Source organism: Elephas maximus, chromosome 26 (assembly GCF_024166365.1).
Source record: "Elephas maximus indicus isolate mEleMax1 chromosome 26, mEleMax1 primary haplotype, whole genome shotgun sequence".
NCBI classification, from domain to species: Eukaryota; Metazoa; Chordata; class Mammalia; order Proboscidea; family Elephantidae; genus Elephas; species Elephas maximus.
In genome coordinates, this window is record NC_064844.1 from 40,645,852 (window position 1) to 40,657,140 (window position 11,289).

General features: G+C 42.9%; 1 pseudogene; it reads right to left on the reverse strand.

The window, feature by feature from the left end:
• Positions 1-1,958: 1,958 nt before the first annotated feature.
• LOC126067944 (uncharacterized) lies at positions 1,959-10,604 on the reverse strand (annotated as a pseudogene).
• Positions 10,605-11,289: the final 685 nt, after the last annotated feature.

Consider the following 11,289-nt stretch of genomic DNA (forward strand, 5'->3'; position numbering starts at 1 on the left):
GCTCCTTCCTCTGTGATCAAAATATTAGTTCTTGCCTTGCAAGTGTGTTGGGAAAAAAATTCTTTTAATACTTATTTCAAATTATTTTCATATGTAACTTGATCACATTATTATCTGTGTAATTCTTTTTTTTTTTTTATGGAGAAGTATATCTGGACCTTGACCCAGCCAGACCCATCACATACCACAAACCCTACAACCCATTACCGTGAAATGTAAATAGCTACTGACACTCAAAGCAATGGGAAAGAATCCTCATTCCTGTCTCATACTATGCCTTATATCGATCTTACCTCTGCCCAACTCTGAATCATATCTGACTCCATGTTTATACTTGATCTATCTGTTATGGATCAGAGGTAAGATGTTGGCTACTTATGATGTTGTCGTAAGAATCCTAGGAATACCAAAACCCTGCCCTGTCTTTCCACCCTTGCTATAGGTTTCCCAAGGGAGAAGTGACAGGATGTGAATCAGAGAATCTCTTTATTAATAGCTTAGCCAACACTAATATGCCTCAATGCAGTTAAGTTGAAGACAGTTGAAGAGAGCTTTATGCCTGGGAAGTATATATAGAGAGGAAGATCAGCACCAAGCCCCAAGATGGGCCCTAGATCCCCTTCTCAATGAACAGTTTAGGTTGAAAGGGTAGACTCACAAGGATGAATGGATTGTCCAAGAGGGCCAGGACTTGCTTCAGTCTGAGGAAAGGCTGGGAATAAGCACTATAATCCCACCCACCAGGAAAGAAGGCCCAATCTGATAGACCTGTCTGACCTATCAGGTTGGAAATTTCTTCCCTTTTAGGAAGAAGCTAGTAAAGTATTGAGCAAAGGGGCAGAAGCAAAGTGGGAGGGGGCTTGAAGAGTTCCCAGTGTTTGTGTTCAAACCACCATTGTCCCTAATGAACTTTAACTGGATCTTACATCTGGTTCTCAGGGTCTTCTATCCCCAATTCCCACTAGCCCCTTGGTTGGTATCCTGGCTTGGTCAACCCCAAGCAGTAATGTCATTTTAGCTCTATATAACTTAGTTTCAAGACATGTAACATAAGAGTAAAGATTCCTTAAGGCATAAGAAAAAGATTTTAAGAGAGGTTTAATAGCTACATAGAGTCCCTGGGTAGTAGAAACAGTTAAGTGCTCAACTACTAACTGAAAGGTTGGCAGCTTGAGTCCACCCACAGGCTCCTTTAAAGAAAGCCCTAGAGATCTACTTCTGAAAAGTCAGCCACTGAAAACCCTACAGAGCACAGTTCTATTCTGACACACTTCGGGTCACCATGAGTCAGAATCAGCTCCATGGCAACTGGTAGTAGTAAACAGTTACAAAGCACTTTAGGAAAATTTAACCACAAGTGCGAACATGTGTGTATATGTGTATGCATATGCATGGGTGTAGGGAGAGAGAGTATTTATTTATACTTCAGGGAAAAAAATGAAAGTATCACTTGACACAAATAAGGACACTTCAAGCAATCATGAAAGTCTCATGAATGAGAGAACAGTTCTCATTTGTTTTCAATGCCCCAGGATAAATCAGAGCCAATTTATCTACAATCCAAATCTGAATTTCTTCATCCTCTGTCTTCCTACTTAAAATATACCCAACCTCAAGTGCATCAAACTCCAGAACATTTGGGTCTTTTAGAGTTATAATTTTGCTTCTTTATGTCTTTATTGCTCCCTTGATAGAGAAATTGAAAAAAGAAAAAGATATGAAGGAGAACAACAAAAATCCATAATTACGAAGATTCAATTTAATTTTAAGGCTGTAGACAGAAAAGGAGAAGCAAGAAAAGAAAGAACCAAATTAATTTAGCAGGGAAGCATTGCATGAAATATTGTTGAAGTTTAATAACCATGCAAAGACAGATGATATGTGTGGAAAAATTAGTTGTAAGACCTCATAATAGTCTATTAATATTTCCTGCAGGTGCAAAAGCCTTTCCTAAATAATCATGACAAAGTAACCTTTTGAAAAAGGGAGTTGAAAAAAGAATTTTCAAAACAGGACAGTGAGGAAGGCACTGGAAGAAGGAGACTCCATGTCAGCTGAGAAATCTGAGGACGCATCTGATAAAACTTACCATGGCCAGACAAGAGAGATAAAGCTCACAGATGATCAAAAACCACGTGGCGTGCCTATACATCCAGGTACACCTGCACTGTAAATAGCTGTACAGTGTGGTATTTTAGACACACCTTACCTGTTTTCATAGATCTTTATGAAAATTACTTAGTATTCCTACCCATGAGGTCAACATAATTGAATTCTCAAACACACAAATGAGAGGACTCCATAACAGTGGAGTGACTGGTTCCAGGGGCCACCAGGAGGTACGGATAGAGAGAAAAAAGGGAGGGCCCCTGGCTTGGGCAGTGCAATGGAAATGGAATGGCTTCTCCCTGCTTTGTTTTTTCCTGAAGAGATCCAATCATGTTTCTAATTTTACAAAGTCTGAGCTCCCAAGAGCAAAGTATCTGAGTTTCTTTTTTCGGATTTAACAGTAAAATCAATTAATATGTCTAAATCAAATTCCAGAGATTAATGTTCTAGTCCATCACCCATCTGTCAGTTTGTTGTAGTGTGGTGGCTTGCTTGTTGCTATGACGCTGAAAGCTATGCCACCTGTATTGCAGGGTCATCCATGGTAGACAGGTTTCACCAGAGCTTCCAGATTAAGACAGACTAGGTAAAAAAGTGCCCAGCAATCTGCTTCTATAAACTAACCAATGAAAACCTTATGGATCACAACAGAATATTGCCCGATATAGTGCTTGAAGATGAGTCCACTAGGTTGTAAAGAATTCAAAATACACCGTGGCCACAACAATGGACTCAAGCATACTGTCTTAGGCTGGGTTCTACAGAGAAGAGAAACCAGTAAAGTATATGAATGTGTATAGGAAACGGCTTACTCGATTGTGGAGGCTGGAACATTCCAAGTCTGTGGATCAGGATAGAGGCTTATTTCGATTCACATAACCGCAGGGGCTGGCAAATCCAAGACTGGCAGGGTTGGAGGGCAGGGTTCTTGCTCATAGGCTATGAAGATCAATGAATCCCAAGATTGGCAGGGAAGACTGCAAGGCTTTTCCTGATTCATGTAACTGCAGGGGCTGGTGAACGCAAGATCAGCAGGTTGGAGGGCAGGACTCCTGTTAACAGGCTGTAAAGACTGATGAATCCCAAGGTCGGCAGATAAGCTGATAGCTCAAGTCCCAAGAACCAGAGGACAGATGAATAGGAGGAAGCTGCAGGATCCAGAGCAAGCAAAAAACCAGAACGCCTGTTTATTTTCAGATACAGGCCACAACCCCAAGGAAATTCCTCTTCAACTAATTGGCTACTCACACCAAATTCCGTCAGGGGAGTGATCATATATAAATGCTGAGAATCATGGCCCAGCCATGTTGACATACTATCTTAACCAACACAGTCTACCCCTTGTCAACTTGGAATGTATACACATCTCCTTAAAAAAAAAAAAAAAAAAAAAACTCCTTAAGCTATACATAATCTCTGAATAAAGACAATTATAAAGTCATATTTGTGCCTAACATGATACAACTAACATGTGTGCAGCTGAAAACATACCAGCCACATTTACTTCTTATATTTCATAAGGGAAGAAAACAAAAATATTTGAGGCAAACATGCAAAGCAGAAATACTCATAGCAATTACAGTCCTTGTTTCTGCAATTGTTCATGTGGCTGTAACTGGTATTTGGAACTACCTTCTTCCACCACCCATTCCGTATTCCCATTGCCCTCAGCAAGCACCTCAGCCTGTCATGGTTCTTTGCCTGGTGGGGTGACCCAAACCTTCATTCCTGAAGGGCCTGGGTCATTAGTAGTCACGTCAGAATTTGGTTGCTGTAGTTTTCCATTGACTTTAATCACAGGGCATGGTAATACTAAGAGATGCCCTAAGGAATCTCATGCATTCCAGACATACTTTTTATACCTCCATTATGTAATATCCATCCGATTTCCTCTTGGTAATCAGAACCAATCACATCAGCCTGTATGGCAACTCCCTTCTTTGCCTGTTGATCCAGGGGCCCAAAGTGGCCAGTTGGCATTCTTAGCTTCCAGTTCAGTGAAATCAGTGATGTGTCTCCAAGTGGGAGCATTTCTCCCTTTGGAACTAAGACCTCTAGACCTGCAGAGCATAAGATCGTGGGAACAGGAAGCAAAAATTTTGCAAGTGGGTTACTAGGGTAATAGTGAGTGGTGCCACTCCCATTTCCACCCCTTGATTCCTGGACTCATGTATCCTGGCAATGGGAGAAACAGCACCATGTATTGAATCTAGTTTACAGCATATACAGCCTCCTGGAAAACATTGCCCCAACCCTGCAAGTTATTGCCACCTAGCTGGCACCATAATTGTGTCTTTAGGAGGCCATTCCATCATTCTATTAAGCCAGCTGCTTCAGGATGATGGGGAACATGGTAAGAGCAGTGAATTCCATGAGCATGGGCCCACTGCCACACTTCATTTGCTGTGAAGTGTGTATCTTGATCTGAGACAATGTGCGGGATGCCACGATGGAGGATAAGGCATTCTGTAAGTCCACAGATGGTGGTTTTGGCAGAAATGTTGCATGCAGGAAAGGCAAATCCATATCCAGAGTAAGTGTCTATTCTAGTAAGGACCAAACACTGCCCTTTCTATGATGGAAATGGTCCAGTGTAGTCAACTTGCCTCCAGGTTGCTGGCTGATCACCTTGAGTGATGGTGCCATGTTGAAAACTCAGTGTTGGTCTCTGCTGCTGGCAGATTGGGCACTCAGCAGTGGTTGTAGCCAAGTCAGCCTTGGTGAGTGAAAATTCATGTTGCTGGGCCTGTGCATAACCTCCATCCCTGCTACCATGGTCACTTTGTTCCTGAGTCCATGGAGCAATGATGGGAGTAGCTGGGGAAGAGGACGACTGGATTCCATGGAACGCATCATCCTATCCACTTGATTGTTAAAATCATCTTCTGCTGAGGTCACCCTTTGGTGGACATTCACATGTGACACGAATATCTTCACTTCTTTGGCCCATGCAGAGAGGTCTATCCACATACCTCTTCCCCATAAATCCTCATCTCCATTTCCCAATCATGTTCCTTCCAAATCCCTGACCACCCAGCCAAACCACTGGCCACAGCCCATGAATCAGGATGCAGTCGCACATCTCACCATTTCTCCTTTGAAGCAAAGTGAACAACCACGTGCACTGCTCGAAGTTCTGCCCATTGAGAGGATCTCTCTTCCTCACTGTCCTTCAGGGAGGTCCCAGAAAAGGGCTGTAGTGCTATCACTGCCCACTTTCGAGCGGTGCCTGCATATCTCGCAGAACCATCTGTAAATCAAGCAAGAATTTTCTCTTCTTCAGTCAATTGATCATAATGAACTCCCCATGAAACCATAGGTGCAGACTGGGAGATGGAAGGTAATGTGACAGGAGTCGAGGCCATGGACATTTGGGCCACTTCCTCACGCAACTCACTTGTGCCTTCGGGTCCTCCTCAGGTCTAATCTCGTATATACTATACCACTTCCATTTAATGATGAAGTGCTGCTATGCAGATCCAACTTTATGACTCTGTGGGTCAGACAACACCCAGTTCATGATGGGCAGTTCAGGCCATATAGTGACTTGGTGTCCCATGGTTACACGTTAAGTCTCTACTAAGGCCTGGTAACAAACCAAAAGCTATTTCTCAGAAGGAGAGTAGTTATCTGCAGAAGATGGCAGTGCTATGCTCCAAAGTTCTAAGGGTCTGCATTATGACTCACCAATGGGGGACCTATCAAAGACTCCAAACAGCATCTCTACCTGCCACTGACACTTAAGCACCATTGGAGCAGCTGGATCATACCTCCCAAGTGGCAAAGCAGCTTGCACAGCAGCTTGAACCTGTTGCAGAGCCTTCTTTTATTCTGGGCCCCACTCAAAATTAGCAGTTTTTAGAGTCATTTTATAAATTTTGTTTTTTTATAAATAGGCAGAGTAGCTCACCCAGATGAGTAATATGTTGCCTCCAAAATCCAGAGAGGCCCACTGGGTGTTGTACTTCTTTTTCAGTCGTTGAAGCAACCAGGTGCAATAACTTATTCTTCACTTTCAAAGGAATATCTCGACATGCCCCACACCACTCGGCCCCTAGAAATTTCACTGAGGTGGAAAGATTAATTTTGGGGGGTTAATTTCCCATGCTTTAGCATGCAAATGTTTTACTAATAAGCCCAGAGTCACTGACACTTCTTCCTTACTAGGTTCAGTCAGCAGAATGTCATCAATGTAATGGACCAGTGTGATGTCTGGTGGAAGAGAAAAGTGATCAAGTTCCCTGAGGACTAAATTATGATGTAGGGCTGGAAAGTTGATGTAGCCTTGAGGTAGGCAACTGAAGGTGTATTGCTAGCCTTGCCAGTGGAAGGCAAACTGCTTATGATGGTCCTTCAAAACAGATATGGAGAAAAAGGCATTAGCCAGATCAGTAGCTGCATACCAGGTACCAGCAAATGTATTAATTTGCTCAAGCAACAAAACTACCTCTGGAAAAACTGCTGAAATTGCAGTGACCACTTGGTTAAGTTTTAAATAATCTACTGTCATTCCCCAAGATCCACTCTGTTCTTTGCACAGGCCAAAGAGGTGAGTTGAATGGGGATGTGGTGGGAATCACCACGTCTGAATCTTTCAATTCCTTGATGGTGGCAGTAATCCCTGCAATCACTCCAGGAATGTGGTATTGGTTTGGTTTACTATTTTCCTAGGTAGGGGTAGTTCTAATGGCTTCCACTTGGCTTTTCCTACCATAATAGCCCTTACTGAATTTGTCAGAGATCCAATGTGGGGATTTTGTCAGTTGCTGAGTATATCTATTCCAACTATGCATTCTGAGACTGGAGAAATCACTACAGGATGAGTTCAGGGACCCACACGACCTACTGTGATATGGACATGAGCCAAGACTCCATTAATAATATAACCTCCATACACCCCCACTCTGGCTGCTGGTTCACAGTGATGTTTTGGGTCTCCTGGAATTACTGGCAGTAAAGACCCAGTAATACCCCAAAATTCTGATTATTTCCTTTTCCCCGATGAACAGTCGCTCTTGTAAAAAGCCATAGATCTCTCTGGGGAAGGCTGCCAGAAAGATTAACAGTAAAATTTTTTGACAGTGTATTGGAGCTCTTCCTCAAGGGGACTCGGCCCCATTCGAGGGGTTGTGGGTCTTTAAACTCACTCAAATCTGGGAATTGACTGAGGGTCCATGACTCTCTATTCTGGCAACTGGAGTTAGACTGCTGCTCACCAGACCTAGAATACATTCATTTGTACAGATCAAGTATATATTTAATAGATTTGTTATCTGTTTCACTCCTAGGGACACCATGACTAAGTAGCCAGTGCCACAAATCCATGTGAGTCAGACTATTCTGATTACTGCTTTGACTCTGCTGTCCATTAATGTAACCACACACACCTTGTCTTTGTTGATTGAGTGCAGCCACTTAGCCCCTACTACCACAGGGTCCAATCAGCCCCATTGTAGTTAGGTGTCTTAATTCAGTTAGGATAGCTCCCACTGTCAAATCTGATTTACATAAAATAGCAATCACAACAGTATTCAAGGTTGCTGAAGCTCCTTTCACAAATTTGTTCCTTGCCATTGTGGTAAAAGGTGTGTCCTCTGGGCACTCCATGTGTGGGTTTATGGGTCTAACCTGATAAATCCACACTAGCATGCCAATTTCTCTAAGTCTTTGGATACCTTCTTCTAGAGTATACCAAGGCAGGTCTGGTAGTTTAACTTAATTTAGTGTAGGCCACCTCATATTCCATGCTTCAGCAACCCAACCAAATAAATTATTAGATCATTTCCTATCTTCTCCAGCTGAAACACTGAATGAAGAATCTGAACTTAGTGGACTCATATCAATAAACTCAGACCGACTCATCTTTATGTTTCTTGCACTATTATCCCACACTCTTAATAGCCATTCCCACACATATTCCCCAGGTTTCTGTTTGTACATATTAGAAAAGTCAAGCAGTGCTTTTGAAGTGTAGCCTACCTCCTCCTGGGTCACATTTTGTACTTAACCTTTGGGGATCCCTGGGACTTAAGCCCTTAAGCCTAGTTATACGTCTAGAAGCCAGAATCGGTAGCATGGAATTATTTTGAAAACATTCAGCATTGTCTTGTAAAGCATCTGCCTCAGGTGATGCCCTCAGCAATGACTCAGGCAAGTGCTCTTTAGACGCAGCTGGGCTAGGGCTAATCTCATTAGGTGGGAGTGGAGGCCCTAATGCTTTTTCTGGGCAGGCTAGTTTAGCATACAAACATGAAGTAATCTCTTCAGATGGGAATGGTTCTGCTGGCAGGAGTGATTCAACAGAATTTAGGGGCTTAGTGTCTCCAGCATCCTGATTATCTGTCCATATGTCCCCATCCCAAGCTTCAGGATCCCATTTCTTCCCAATCAATGCCTTTACTTTAATTGCAGAAACCTCTCAATGTTGGCAATTGAGCTGACATAATTCAACCTCTCTTACAATAAGACTCTGGGTTTGGTTTTGGCAGTTTCAGCTCTGTTACTGCTCTTGTAAGGAATAAGCATTCTTTCAAAGCACAAGTGGAAGCCTTGAGGTCTTTTGTACGGCACTTGAGCTTTGACTGAGTGCATCTCTTTCTTTCACCAGTTTGTCCAGCAAAAGTATGACAAACCAAACAGCTTCTTTATACTTCTTATTATAACAAAACTGCAGAAAGATAAAGATATCACACATGTGTTCACCCAGAGCCTCACCTTTCACCAATACCTGATCTACTGGTGGTGATGTTTTGCATATCGTATCACCACCAAACACCATGGATTAGCAGTGCTCTCTCGACTGTTGGAAGCAGAGTCATAAACATATGTAAGAATAACCAGACTTGAGAACCAATTTAGAAAACTCATACTTACAATTTTTTTTCTCTAGAACCACTCTCAGCACCAAATATCTTAGGCTAGGTTCTCTAGAGAAGCAAAACCAGTAAAGTGTATAAATATATGTAGAGAGAGATTTATAGAAAGGAAAAGGCTGACGTGATTGTAGAGGCTGGAACGACCCAAGTCCATGGATCAGGATACAGTCTTCTCTCAATTCACGTAGCTGCAGGGGCTGGTGAATCCAAGATCAGCAAGTCAGAGAGCAGGGTTCTTGCTCACAGGTTGTGAAGATCAGTGAATCCCAAGATTGTCAGGCAAGACTGCAAGGCTTCTCCTGATTCATATAGCTGCCGAGGCTGGTGAACCCATGATTGGCAGGTTGGAGGGCAGGGCCCCCTTTCACAGGCTGTGAAGATCGACGAACCCCTAAATCAGCAGATAAACTGATAGCTCAAGTCCCAAGAAGAGGAGGAGAGATGAAGAGGAGGGAGCCATAGGATCCAGAGCGAGCAAAAAGCCAGAACATCTGCTTATATTTGGATGCAGGCCACATCCCCAGAGAAACTCCCCTTCAACTGATTGGCTACTCACAGCAGATTCCATCATGAGAATGATCACATATACATGCTGAGAATCATGGCCCAGTCAAGGTGACACACAATCTTTACCATCACACATACCAAAGATCATGAGGATGACATGGGACCAGGCAATTTTCCATTCTGTTGTACATGGAGTCTCCATGAGTCAGAGCTGGCTCAACGGCAGCTAACAACCACACAATGTTCTAGTGGGGGTTCAATAAATACTTGTTGATTGAATTGGGTTCAGATTGGGAAAGGAGAAGGGGCAAAGGAAAGGGAACTAACATTTGTTAATAATCTGTATGTGCCAAGACTTTAAAACATATTACTTTCTCTAATCTTTCCCACAAACTTGCAAAGAAGTATTATACCCATTTTACAGAAGACGTTTCCAGTTTCACCTGCAGCTGGGAACTGTCAGAGTGGAGGGGTCAACCAAACACACTGTCTCTAGAAAGACCATTGCCTTTGAAATGATTGATTGGTTAGTCTACTCCCATTCCCCGTCTGCAGAGGGTTCTCGTGCTATTCACTGGCAAGCAGTGGCTGCCTCTATTGCTGGAATGTTGGTCCCAGTTGGTATAGTTATCCTCAGGGAAATGGCCTGTGTTAAGAGATCGTATTCCTGCCCTGGTGAGGATGGTCCTGCCCAAATTCAGTCTCTCCACCATATAAGTCCTAATGACATGGGTTACCGAGGATAAAGGCCAGGACCAATGACAAGTTCAGTTCATGAAAGGTCTACAGGACTTCCACAGTCGACTGAGACCTTTCTTTTATCAGAATCAGATAACCATGGAGTATCCAGGTCATAAATGCTTGCAGTTGAAAATCTGGCAAGAAACACCAAGAACTTTGAATGGCATAATGGTAGGGCTGGGGTTCCATTAGGTTACAGCTCCCGTCTTCTGGGCTATACCATCTGGATACCCCTAGGGCACAAAACTGTTCCTCCAGGTTTCCACCTGGGGGCTTGGTTAATGCTGTATTTTGGCTTAGACATACTGAACCAAAGTATGGCTGGGGCGATGGGACACACATCAGCTCATTCTTGGGAGCCCTGAGGACCATGTCTCATAAAATGTTGGACTACAGAGGATGATTTACAGAATTTGGATTTGTTTGATATGATCACAGCCAGTACAACATTTTAGTTTTCCCTTCTTTTGTCCCCCAGTATGGCCACACCATGACCCACTTTGAACTCTTCCATCAGTGATTCTTTGTCCAATACATCAGAGTATGGTGGTCATTGGTACTATTCTGGAACAGAATGGCGCTTACAGTTGAGGAGTCACCAAAAGCCTCATTCTACACTTATATTCCCATCCTCCAGTTACTCCCTTTTCATAGAAATATTGAGGCCCTTTCAGAGGTTATAGAAAGCAAGGTGAGTTTCAGATATGTCTCTGCAAATCAGGGGGCCACTATTTCAAGCCAGGCAAAGAGGGTCATCACTCACTATGATGAACACCCCAGAAGTCAACTGACAGCCCTGTGGTTTGTGATGGAGCCTTCAAACATCCTAGGAGCTCAAGGATTTTTCCTAGTTATGAGACACCATGGATAATATGGTTGTATTTAAGACTATGTGGGGGGAAGGTCATCCTTGGGGAGCCCTGAAGAGTCAAATCTTGAATTGGGAATGGGAAGTTTAAATGTTACAGTCAAGCTCTAATCATCTTCATTTACAGCTTTTCTTCTTGAAGAAAGGGGACATAGAATTTTTATATCTCATGAAACCTCTGGTATATTT